Genomic DNA, 14,321 nt, shown 5'->3' with positions numbered 1-14,321 from the left:
AAATAACTTCTGCCTGTAAAACTATGAATTGCACCTTACTGGAGGGATGTGGTTTATGTTTGTTTGTTTGTTTTCTTTTATTTTATGCATTCATAGATATACAGATGTTTCTTTTTTGTCTTTAAAAGGATGTAACTTTGCTCGTCAGGCCAAGCATGTGTCTTGAACAGGGTTTTTTTTTTTTTTTTTTTTAACGTTTGGTTTCATGGTTGTTAATGGAGCCACATTTTCATTTTAATTGTTTCAGTCACTGGTGTTTTTGTTTTGTTGTGGTTTGGCTTCGTAAAAGCAGCGACAGGAACTGAGCCGGAGAGGATAGAGCAATTCCAATAAAATAAAAAAAATAAATGACACTAAAACCGTGGAAGACAGAATGAGAACAGGACGGACAGCACATACCTCAAAACTCATGTTCAAAATGACTGTAGTCATGTCTTCGTGGCTAAAATCGCTGCTGCTTTAATGAAGCCCCACTCTTCAAACACACACACACACACACACACACACTGGCCAGTTCTCACAGTGACCACTAGGAGACGTCCTCCACACATCACTCAGAAGCAAGTTTGTCCTCAGCCTTCCATCTGTCCAGTCCTTGAAAAGGGACAAATAACTAATTGACAGAGGACACCATGTTGCTCACACACACACACACACACACACACACACAATACGGTTGTGTCACATGACTGGCACCAGCCACTGCCACCCGCTCTCGTGTCCTCGGGGCAGGACAGTGTCTGCAGCCAATTAACCATCGGGGCCGGTTGCCAGGTTCATATTCATCCTAATCCCCCCCCCCCCCCCCTGCTGGGTTGCCAGATGTAGCCCACAAAACTCTTCAGACAGACGTTTTTTGTTGTGGTGAAGGATGAAAATAAAAAAAAAGAGAGGGAGACAGAAAAACAAATAAATAATAATTAAATTAAGGTTTACAATGTAAAGAGGGGGATGATCAAATGAGATGATGTGGTTTTTGGGGGTGTTTTTATTTTTCGTTATTTTTGCTTTAAGCAGAGGGCAGATTGCGGCACTTTTTTTTGTGTGTTTTATTTTGTCAAACCTGAATGAGAAAGGAGGTTTTTTTTAGAAACTGGTCCGTGTTTGTGCAAACACGTGGAACACACACACACACACACGTTCATGTGTGACCTGTAAAAACAACCTGTTTCCCCTGCCTCTCTGTCCCCGTGCACTGGTGATGATTGTATATGTTGGCATAATTTTATTTTTTTATATCGTTGTTGGGGGGGGGGGGGGGGGGCGCGTTGTTTATTTTTTTATTTTGTGTTTTTTTTTTTTTTGTGTCATTTTGAAACGGTTTCAATGGGTCCCTGTTGAATGTGTGTGTGTATGCACTGTTAGGGAATGAGTGTGTGTGAGAGTTGTTGGACGAGTGTGTTCTTCATCAGCCCTTTGCTCGTGTTCATCATTGTGCCAGTGTGTTCAGGTGCTCCCTCGCCTCCACATCTGTTCATCCAAATGAAAGAGAGATGGAACGGGAAAAATTATGATGATGATGAGGAGGAGGAGGAAGCATAGGAAAAACACACACACACACACAAATGAGAAAAGATACTTTTGAACAAACAAAAAAAAGGATATTTTTCTCCATGTCTGGGGTCACAAAGAAGAGTGTAAATTTCTAAGTTAATTAAAAGAAAAAAAAATGGTGAATTAAAAAATCATTTGTTCTCTATATGAATGGCTGTATGTTAACCAGGAACAAAAAGTAATGAGTTCTATGACAAAGACATATAATAAATTAATTTTAAAATTTTAACAGTGATGTCTGGTTTTGTGTGTTTTTCTATGTTTTTGTTTTTTTTCCCCCCTCGTTGGTGCCTGGATTGCGGTGATTTGCATCATCATCCACGCTTCGTCTCACTAGAGGGCAGCACCGCAGCACACATCCTCGCTGCTCATTAGGACACAGCACTCTCTGCATGCAGGATTGATTTTTTTTTTTTTTCAGCAGCATGTTCACGGCTCCTAATGGAAAGAGAAAGAATTACATTACACCAAATTGCCTGCTTTCAAACACAAATAACGACAAAAAAAAATAATGACAAAGCATAACTCTGGTGTACACGCCTCTGTTACAAGCATGTGTTGTGTTTCAGCAGATGACTGGTAATCACGGCCAAATTAAGCCATCAGGAGGCTCTTGGGTTTGAAAAATAAAAAATAAAGAAAAGTGTTATTAGGCCCATATTGAACCTGTCGGTGGTTTAAAGTACCGCTTGTTTCAAACCAACACACATTCCTTTGTTGGGAAATAACTAATTGGTCCATGGCTGTAGCTGCAGGGCTGCAACTAACGATTCGAGTCATGTGTTTTTTATTTTTTTCCCACTAATCGATGACTTGTTTCGTTCAGAAAATGTCTAAAAATGTCAATTAATAATCACTTTCTCAGGCACAACAAGTATTCACACTGAAGAGGCTGAAATCAGACAACTTTATTTTAAAGCATCATTTAAAATGATTCAAGGTACCAAAATAGACTGATTTATTGTAAGTCGATTGTATGCTTAATGTGAGCAAAACATAAAGTTAGCGCTCTGTAAGACACGTTCAATTCATAAATAAATAAAGGCCCAGTTTCAGGTTTTAGTTCAATAAACAGAAATATGAAACAATATTACAAATAATGTCTGTCTATCACTTACCAAAGTAATAATAATAATAAAAAAAAACACATTAGAATGAGTCATTTTTCTTACCCTTGAGTCGATGTTGTGATCAAACAAAATCAAACACTGGCAACAAGGGGAAGCTTTTCATGTCTTTTTGTTACAGTAAGGCCACCATAGTTATGTGAACCTTAGTCACTGTATATGTCAATATTTCCTTGTGGTTAATATGATATAAATATATTCATTTTGTCATTATGACTATTATTATTATTGTGTTCGCAGCATTTAAGTTCACTTTATTTTTGCCGTGCTTGACTGATAACTTTAGTTCCTACCCGTCGGTGTTTCAGAGGGACAGTTATGAGCGACACTCAACACACACTCACATGGGAGAGAAGTGCATGTTCCTGTTGATGCCCTGTTGGTAACTATAATATATGACATATTATGGACAAAATTGTTTGTACCCTTCGGTTAATGAAAGAAAAACTCACAATGGCCACAGAAATAACTTGAATCTGACAAAAGTAATAATAAATAAAAATTCTATGAAATTTAACCAATGAAAGTCAGACATTGCTTTTTAACCATGCTTCAACAGAATTATTTAAAAAAATAAACCCATGAGACTGTATATATATATGATATACACCAGGCTCCTCTGTTAAATGATGAGATTTTAGACATTTCTGTGCTAAATGTTGGAGATTAATGCATGTTTTTTTAGGATTTTTAAGTCTTTTAAACTGATTTACAGTTCGGCATTGTTCGGCTTTGATTCTTGGGTCGGACATCTTGCTCATGACTCTTCCTGTGACGGCACTCTGACCAATCGGTGGCCTCGCTTGGGATCTCGCCAGAGCAGGTACTAAAAAAAGTACCAGGTACCAGGTACCAGGTACTATGTTAGTGGAAAAGCCAAAAAAACATGTAGTGCCGAGGCGAGGCGAGGTGTGCCGAGGCGTGCTATGCTAGTGGAAAATGGGCTTTGGAATTGATTTAGTAAGTTGCAATATCCAACTTCACCCCTAGATGCCACTAAGTCGTCCTACACTTTGAAAAATACACAATATAAATGATGTATTCGTTCATGAGAACTCATCCGTCCAATAAATAAATATGGAGCATAGGAACGGTTAGTTCATGTTATCTTCTATCCATAAATAAAGTGTAGGAGGTGAAGTTCTGTGGGCTCATGTGGTGGATTTTTGGAAGCACTGACTTCCTGGATTTAAAGTGTTTGTGTTCTAAAGAACTAAATGATGGTGAAAGAGCCAGTCCAAGACCAACTTCTAATCTGACTCTCAGTAAATGAACCGCACACATCCCCTATTATTCCTCAATTATGCAAATCCACTCAATGAAATTATAAACCAAAGGTACATGCACTGAACCAGCACGGTAACGCAGGTTTGGTTTTGTTTTTATCCGGTGCCTCGAAGCCGCCGCTGGTAATCCAGCCTTACTTATAACCACCAAAGCTGTTGTAAAATACTGACGCAAGGTGACTGTTAAAGTGTAATAGCCTCCAGAAACACATCTGCACCAAGACTTTTACATCATTAAAACCATATGGAGAGGAGAAACCAACCTGTACTGACATCGTCTCTGTTTTGTTATGAGTACAGCCATCCAATATCTTTACTGTCCAACTCTAGCTTTGATTATGACATGCATCCAAGTGTGGTACTTTTTTTGATAAGACCAATCCATGTGTGAAAACGATGACTCATGCTCCCTGAATCACCCGTTTACAATTTTAGCCCAAGGGATCCTGGCATTGTCGTCCTGGAATATGCCCAAAAAAACTGGTCCTTCACTATATTTATACATCGTCTGCTGACCTCATTATCTTGGCACCTAACCTGAGCAACTGAAGCACGGCAGAACACTGCCCCCCACAGGCCTGTGTGGTCAGACATTAAGCCAAACTTTGGCCAGTTATACAGTAGTGTATAAAAATGAACAATAACATAAAACTATATATATATACAAACAGAAAAGTCCATCTTTTGAAAGCTCACAGCGCAAAGTGTCATTTGAAGCAATGCCACATCCAGCTGGTTGGAGACGGAGGCCACATCTGAGAATCCATTTAATGTCCAGTTTAAGAGCCAGATTAACCACAGTGGACTGGGCTGTGACAGACTCACTGACCAAGGAATGCACTGCTGTTGATTTTCTGAGTCTGAAGCTGAGACATGAGCCACGAACACAAAGGTCTGTGAATGTCTGGAGATGCTCGCAAACACACAGCTGCAAGAACGGTGCACATAGAGTGTACATATGCATGCAAATGTGAATATTACTGTCTGCACAGCCATGAAAAACTAGAACCAATGCAGAGTCAATGGCTGTGCTCCTCAGCAGATGGTCAGGAAATGTTACTGTGAATATTCACGATAGCCAGCGGTTGTTTGTTTTTTTTAAATTAAATATAACTTTGGTGACTCGTGAAAAAAAGATTTACAGTAAACTGACAATTTACTTGTTTACATGCTGTATACTTGTAGTGATTCACACGGCTGGTTGTAAAACTAAGGCTGGACAAAGACGGGAAGTCTTATTTTAACCACAAAAGTGTTTTTGTCCATTTTTCCAGAATAACTTCCAAGATCTGGCAGTTAATTACAATTTGCTGAATGTTAAAATAGCGTACTAACAATTTAAAATTAATTTTATTTAAATTAGAATTTTGAACAGTATAAAAACATACAATAACAACGACGCTCATGTGGTGTGTGTTTATAGGTCACATATTCAGGCTTTACAAAATGCGTTTGTTTTTTTTTGACTTCTTCTGGGTTGTTGAGTCCAACTTATATGATTCATTTTATATCAATATTTTTAGTCGTGATATAAAGTACCACTAGTTGTGCAGAAGTCACAAAATTTACAGTTATTTCTTTTATTTTTGTTCATAAAAACAAGCCAAGCGAATGTTGAACTGTGACGGATTTCCAAATTTCATAAATCCGATCGTATTTTAAACATTTTGAGTACTTTTTGCTCAGGTGATAAGATTGCTGATAAAAAAAAAGGATATCAGACACTCTGTAAATACTCTATGTTTAAACATAGTAATGGAAAAAAGCCTAAAAGCTCTGTGTACTAAGGGTTTAATGTGCGACTTCTCAGCTTCCAGCAACAGTTTGAATGTTTCCGATAGCACAAACTGTCGTGCAAATACTGCAATGCAAAGTGCGCTTGCGCAAACGTGTTTAAGGGTTTTAAGAATTACATGAAGAAAAAATACAGAGGAAATCTAAATATCAAAAGAACAAATCAAGTTGTGGGCATGTGACAGGCACTGTTGCCTCACATCTTAAGTCTCCTCCCACATGTCCAAAAACATGAAGAGGCTAACTGAGCACTAAATTGCCCGCAGGTGTGCGAGTGTGAGTGTGAGAGTGAATGGTTGTTCTTCTCTGTGATGAAGATGAAACGGTGAATGAAAATCAAACTGCTGTGTAAACCAGGGGGAGAAACACACAGAATGGGTGAGTGCTACTATCTTAAATTGATTCAGCGGGACAGGTGACGTGAGTTTTCCTGACGAAGCCGCCTTCTCACAGGACTGTCGCGGTTATTAAAAAAGGTAGTTATTTAACACTTCTCCAGTGATAACATTACAAATGCATCCACTCACACCCTGGTAGTTAATTTAAGCTAATGTTGCTGTCTGATCAGACATGTTGTCCATAATGCTAACCCTTGCGAGGGTCGCAGGGGGGAGCTTTGTCAAAAGACATCAGTTACACACTGTGAAGCTCTCTGTGTACTGACACACTGTGTCAGGGATGGTGTGCGCTACATAAATCAAAGTCAAGTTACTTTCTTTGATTTATAGAAGTCCCTTTAGTTTGAAAAGCTCCGAGCGGAGCCCTGTCAAGCAGCCTCATCAGTGCAGGACTTTATAATCCATCATTCAGCATTCAGCCAGGTGCTGCTTTGTGTGTTGAGACTGTAGTTTTCTCTTTGTGGGGTAATAACTGTGAGAGCTGATGGCATGTTTTACTACGCAGGATGCAACCTAAGAACGCCATTAAAATTGATATGATGGTCATAATTTACAGAGATGAGGCGCATGGTGATGGGGCCACATGGTTGGTGTAGTGGTTAGCACGGTTGCCTTTGCAGCAAGACCCGGTCTGAACAAAGGGAATGGTTGTTTGGCCCTATGTGATTTGCCCCTATGTATGTGGAGGGTAAAGCAGTAGAAGTTCCAGTGCAAAACTGAGACGCCATGGGACGGTGCCATTTGCACCTGTGTTTCATTATCTCTGCCTCTGCAGAGTATTTAGTCAATATTCTGTTCCTATGGAATAACAGTGAGTATTGATGTGTGTGCTTGGGTGTGAATACCTCTTTAGGATGTTTTCTGGCACAAAAACGCTGTCAACCAGTATGATCCTCATGGAGACCAAACACCTGGTCCTAATGAGGCAGAACCTAATTTCTGTAGAAGTGGTTAAGTTTAGGGCTAAGATTTGAATAGTGGTTGTGTGTAAGGTTAAGATTTGGCACTAATTGTTTGTGGATAAGGGTTTTGCTTAGGATGTTCTAATGAGTGTGTGTGCATGTTTGTGCATTTCCTGATTGCTGTTATGGGGACCTAAATCTGTTCACACGGTCACATTATGGGGACTTGTTTTCCTTGTGGGGACAAAAATCAGTCCCCATTATGTAAATTACTACATTTAAGGTGAAGACATGTTTTGAATTGATTTGAATTGAATTAAAGTTAAACTGAGGTTGAGGTTGGTTACAATTAGGGTTAGGATTAGGATTAGGCCAGTAGCCAATGATGTTTAAGGTTATAGTAAGTCTCCAGGAAATGAATGTAAGTCAATGTACTGTCGTTATGGGGACCTAAATCTGTTTACACAGTCACATTATGGGGACAAAAATCAAGTCCCCATTACGTAAATTACTACATTCAAGGTGAAGATATGTTTTGAATTGAATTAAAGTTAGAAGTAGGACAGTGGTAATGATGGTAAAGGTTAGAGTAAGTCTGCAGGAAATGTACTCACTTCTGCAGTTTTGGAAACTGTGTGTGGTGTGTGTCTGTGCACAGTTCTTTGAGTCAAGCTGTGTTTCTCAGAGAGATGTGTCCTCAGGCTAACTGGGGCAAACCACTGTGGGTTACTAAGCCACCCCCCCAACCACTGTGATTTGCAACCAAAAAAGAAGAAGAGAAAAAAAGAACAGACAGCCCATGACTTTGTTTTTATAACCTATGAATGTGTGTATGAGTGAGTAACAGCAGGTTTATGTATGTGTGTATATGTGTGTAAAACCCTGTTTATTGCTGAGGGAGCCATTTCTGTGGGTGGTAACGGCACCAGTAGGACCTCTGGGCAGGGTATAGTGTGACTGTGGCTCCACAGGCAGAGCAAGTATGAAAGTATGAAGTTAATCCTGCCCAAGAGATGTAGCTGCAACAGGCTGGTTGTTGAGGCAAAGCTAAACTGGGTAAGCTAAAGAGTTTAAACTTACATTTCAACATATAAAGCCAAGTTTAGTATACATACATATAACTCAAAGGGATTTAAACTATCAAGGAAGCAAATGACAAGTTAAGAAGTTGTAATTATGGTGAAAACAGGAATGTTCATGGAAGCCTATTGTAATTAGCCATGTTAGCAACAATGCGCTACAGCTGTTCTGCTGTCAGTCTGTGGTTGGTACATCGCCCACTTTGATCCACACTGAAATATTTTGATAGTTTGATTTATTGCCGTTGACCTTGGTGATTCCGCAACTTTGTCCTCACTGCACTCTTCAGTAAATGAGTCTTGGTTCTGCTCCTTAATGTGATATTGAGTTCCAATCCCAGCAAGACTGCTTCCAATGTTTTGCTAATCTAAAAATCGGCCAATATTTTATTGGTTACTATAAAATGCTCTGTTTGAATGACTCAGTGTTTTCTTTAACATTCACTTGACCTCCCCAAAATAAAAATGTCTTTCAAAGAATAAAATCCCAAAAAATAGCCGCATAACATTTTGTGATGATACCAGCAGCTTGAATTGTCCTGATTTTCACACAACCCACAAATCCTTGTAAACTCAGCTGTGATCGAGAGACAACAAAGTCTTTTTCCCATCAAGCATGGGACACATTGTCCCGAGGGACGGCCGCTGGGCAGCCGACTGTCGATAATCCTTGTTTTGTCGTGTGTGTGTGTGTGTGGCACTGTTTGCTTGTGTTGGTGTTGACAGGAGCTCTCTGCTGGCAACATTTTCAATTTGAAATGCAAACTACTGCCACCTGATGGTAAGGAACATAGTCCCCTCTCACACAGAACATGTGCTGGTTGTATATTGGCTATAGTTGATACAAACTGGGGCAGCATCATAATTGGTAGCCATTCTACGGGACGGTTGTGTCCATTTTTCTAAACTACTTCTGACCCAAATACCATATTTTAAGGCCACCAAAGCTTCAGCATATAATTTTGTTTGGCATATCTATGGGTGGCCAGATGGTTCTGTGGCTTCTCTTCCTCCTGCAGTTCAAATAAAATGCAGATTAGGTTAATTAGACACCCTGAATTGATCGTAGGTGTAACAGATTGTGATGATCTGTATCTTGGCTCTGCAATGGACCGGCTATCTGTCCAGGGTGTGACCCCGCCTATCCCCCTATGTCAGCTGGGATTTGCTCCAGCCTCCCACCCACGACCCTCATGTGGAGGATAAACTGGTAGAAAATGTATGTAAATCTATGGCTGCAGTTGTTTTCCAAGAGGCAACTCGATTCATAAAGTGGTATCAAGTACACAAAGAGGGGAGATGGAATTGTCGATTGTCAATCTTCCGCTAAACTCGCCTTGACATGTTTTACAGATTTGTGTTTTGAAAGTATTGATTTATCCAAGGTTTGGAGCTCAGGCATCTATAGAGAACACTCATGAATATATACCTCCTCCTTTTCTCCTGTGGAGGAATTCAGGCAATGTTGGGACGGCCAAGAACATGATGGGGAACTCAAAATACTGTGTGGGATTCCGCGGACAGAAAACCTTCGGGCAACATAGAAGTCTCTTGCCTTCATGACCCTTCATGATCTGCATCGAGGGTATAGAAACTAGAAGGACTGAGTTAGACCTCCTCATTCTGAGGTCTCATGAAACGTTTCTTCTCTGAATGCAGTTCCACACTGATCACATGACGGTCATTTCCACTGCTGCTTTCACAAGACATAGACAGAGGATGCAACTATAAGGAGAACACCATTGACAAATGAGACTCTTAATTAGTACACAAGCATAAATATCCTCAGGTGACCCACATACGCTGTTGCACTTGGAGCACACACATTTATACAAACAGACTCTTCAACAAGCATCGACCAGATAAACGACTCACTCGCTCACTGCACACTGTATAGAAAGCAGAATTAAGAATTCTGTCTTGGGGCGCTATGTTCAGTTGTCAGAAATTTGTTCTCCAGCCCAGAAAGTGCATTGGGGCAGATCAGTGCCTGGATCAGAGGAGAAATCCAATCCATCTCCTTGAGGTTTGCCCTGTCAACTGCATTCTCTGGCTCAGAAAACCAAACAACTAAATAAGCCACTGATAAAAAAGAAAAGATAAATCACAGTGGAAAAGTTAGTTTTCTGGCTACAAATCTGCCAGAGGAAACATTCTCCACAAAAGCCTTGGCCTTGTTGTGCTGCAATTCAAAACAAAATCAGATTTAGCAAAGATCCTGAACAGTAAAAGAAACAGGGTTACAAAAATATAGTTTCCTTAATTCCAACAATGCACTGTTCAGATTCCACGACTCTTTTACACTTTTAAAAACAATATTTTTGTGATGAAAATTTTATTCTCCCCATGTCTGTCAGAGTAAGATGCAGTCTGGGAGCTGAAGCAGTGTAATTTAATGTTGGCAGTTCCATGGTCTGCATATAGACTTTCTCCTGGATCGTTACTGGCGCTGGATTTTGGATATTTTTTGGTTTTTACCTCAGTTTTTCCCACTCCTGTGATTGTTGGTTCCACCCTGATGTGTGTCACCTGTCTGTTGGGTTTGGATGTTCTGGTTAGTTGGAGTTACTGTTCTGTTCTGTTCCCTTCTGTTCTGTTGCTGTCTTGTTGTTTTTCTGCTCAGTTTGATTATTTGTTCAGGTTAGTGTTCTGTTCTCCCAGTGGGAGCCCATCGTTCACTTTCCTGCACCGTGTTGGGTGCCAACAGCCTCTGCCAGTTTTTCATGTAGGTATAAGTCAGGTAAATTGACACATTTGCTGAGTTGAGACATTCAATGTCATTCCTGCACTCTTTATTATAAATCACACATAGGTTAATTTACTTAAGAAAAACAGAAAATCCCATTCACACATTGTATTCCTCCAAAACAAAGCCAGTACTTGGACTGATAATGAATATGAGCAGGCTGCAGATTTTACTGCTGCTGTTCTCCATCGTCCCTGCTGGCACAGGACAAGATTTCTCCTCATTTTTACAGACCTGAATCTGATCCTAATCGTGACATTTATTGCTCGGAAAAAGTACAGTCAATGGATCGTGGAACAACAACAGGCCCCACCCTCTGGTTTGATTCACCCAGCACCACTGACCTTTTCCTCCAGAGCCGTTACACGATTATTAGGCGGTGAAGCTTTTATGAGGGAAACACCAAGGAGTGAGTGATGAAGACAGACAAGAGAGAGACACTTTGATGGAAGCTGTGTTTGGCTCAGCGTTGGACAGCACTTTTATGGCTAAATCCATCCATAATCCATAAACACCAACCAGCAGAGGTTCTCCACACCCCACCTTCTGCTCCTCCTGTGCTGAAGCATCACTGAGTCCTTTCTTCTCTCCGGGTCCATATGTTACTTCAACGGCGTCACTGAGTGGGGCCTTGTTAGAAGGTTTGCATTCTCCATCGAGTGCAAACGTTCAGTTTTGTACAAAATAACCAGCCCACTACCGTTCAATTTTGTGCCACCCTTCCCTTGCAGTACCAGAATAAAATGCTACAGTGAGGTCAGGGTGGAGCTAGACTGGCTCCACCCATGGCGATGGAAAAACGCCACTCCTTTGCCTCCAGTGAAAACATCCCATGGAAGTCAAAGCAATTTTAGAGAAAAGAAAGAGAAGGAGAATATGCCTCTTGTGTCGCGTTCAATGTCGTAATTGTCGTTTTTGTCACGCTACGTACCGCTCTGACGGGGTCATCATCAAACCATACTGGACCAAACCGAACCATACCATGATGGAAACACTGTATATGTATGTTATGGAATTCACATTGTTCTGCAGTATTCAGAGTTTAATTTAAATGCTGAGCCTACAGCAGAGGTCTGCAACCTCTAGTATCAGAAGAGCCTACTTTTGACCTCTCTCCACCCAAATATAATTAATCTGGAGACGCAAAAACCTATTTGACCCATAAAATGAAGATAACTTCTTGCATAAAGTTTATATATATATATATACAGTATATATATATAACTAACCTGATTTTGATGATGGAGTTCACGAGAAGGTTCACGGAGAACATGGGGACAGTTAGTGTAATAGAAGGGACGGGACAAGATGGAGGCAGACGTGTGCAACATTAAACATACTGCTGATAAGTAAGTTTAAAATATTTGGTTTTAATATAATTTCTGCCTTGCAAACGTCACTGTAGCTCACCTTTTCAGTCTCACTATTAGATATCACTAATTCTTACACACTAGACCATTTATGGTTCTGAATATGGAGCTTCTCTGCCTCTGCCAGAGTCCCACTCTTTAATAAGCAAGACCTGCATTCTTGTCATTGTAAAACTGCTCAGTCACACTAACAAAGCCATATTATAAACTGTGTTGGCTCAAAGGGATTTTTGTTTTCCCAGAGCATTCTTGCTCTGTTCAGATGGACTCATCTCATAAACAAAGAACACACAAACCCCTTTAAAGCCGCCGTTTGGCCAAATCCTCCGTTACAATCCCAACGTGACAAGAAACCCTCACTTTCCACAGAAAAACAAAGAGTCGTGTCACCATCAGCAGACAGAGTGACACAGAAAAGACTTTAACTCGTCAGCCTTAGTTGCTTACTTTGGAGGTTATTAGGAAGATTGTCAGCTCTGTGCTTTTCTTTCTGTTCTGTTTGTGCAGCAGTTGTAGATCTAGAAACTGTAGACTTAAGCAATTCATGTCATGGGGTTTTCTACTTGTAATTTTGGGATTTCCAGAAATTGCCAATTGCTTGCACCATCTGTCATACCCAATAATATTCAACTCTACTCTATTATTTTCTTTCCACAAACGTCCCCTCATCTGCTTCTACGTGAGCCGCCATCCCCTCAGCCCCCTCGTCTACCTCTGATGAGTGCGGTCAAAGGTCACGTGGCTGTAATTAGGCTAGCGCTGCCCGCTTCCTGTTTCCAATCGGGGAGAAAACTGGCTTCAGCTGTGAACGACTGTCAGCCTCCTCCAAACTCAGCCTAAATAAAACAGCCAGTAAACCATGTCTTCATAGCCTCATAACATTGATTTATCGTTTCCCTCTCGCTGCGATGGCACGCCGGCGCCCCCTTTATAATTTCCCCCTTTGCATCTGTTCCAGGAATGTATAAAAGTACATCAGAAGTTAGGTTCACTTTTTTCTCCCCTTTATTTTTGGTCAGTTTCCTGCTTTGGTTTACAAGTGGCTCTTGGTAACTTGTTTGGGAGAAACCCTCCAGTCTTTGGCCTCTCAGCTCTTTTTGTAATGGCTGTGAATTGCACTTTATCTGTGTGTGTTAGCACTGCAATCATGGGACTTGCAGCTCTTGGAAAGCAGCTGGGTCCAATCACTCTTTCTTATTCAGAGGCGGTGGAAAGAATAACAGCAGGTTTTGACTTTTTATTAGAACGTAAGGTACAGTTTGTAAGAATTTGTCTCTGTCTATGACTCTGTCCTCCCCTTCAGGTAAAAGTGCAAATCCACTAAATTTCCCAGTGAAAACTTAATCAAGAGAAAATAAAGAGATGAAGACTGTGACATTATCCCACCATTGACTTTATTAGCCAGCATTTCACACTCAGCGGGAATAATTAGAGGTAACTCTAAACACCTCTTGTTTGTTTATTGTTGAACAGGTTGAGGAATAAACAACCTATTCCTCTTCAGCAGTCTTGTAAAAGTTAAGTTAAATGAGCTGTTTGTTGTAACTGACTGTGAGAGTGAGTACAATGTGCAGTTATTTTTAATTTTTAACGAATGCAGTATGTTTACGATGTTTAGGCTCATACGTAGGTAGCTAAAGCTGGGTTAAGCAACATATTTTAAACAAATATTTCCATAATAACCCTGTGTTCTTTTCTCCCACAGTCCATCCATCCATCTTCTACCACTTTATCCTCCACATGAGGGGCGCTGGTGCCAATCCCAGCTGACATAGGACGAAAGGTGGGATGCACCCTGGACAGACAGGTCACCAGTCCATCACAGGGTGATAGGGTGTAGTCAGAAACATGCAGAGGTTAACTGGACACTCTAAATTAGAGGTCAAAGCTAGCTCGGCCCCAAGACCCTCATGTGGAGGATACAGTCATGTTTTAGTCAGACTAACATGTTTACATGTAAGTCCTCCTTTAGTCAGACTAACATGTTTACATCTAAGTCCTGTTTTAGTCAGACTAACATGTTTACATGTAAGTCCTGTTTTAGTCAGACTAACATGTTTACATG

This window comes from Solea solea, chromosome 10 (genome assembly GCF_958295425.1).
Source record: "Solea solea chromosome 10, fSolSol10.1, whole genome shotgun sequence".
Lineage (NCBI taxonomy): Eukaryota > Metazoa > Chordata > Actinopteri > Pleuronectiformes > Soleidae > Solea > Solea solea.
Note: the sequence above shows the minus strand (reverse complement) of the source record.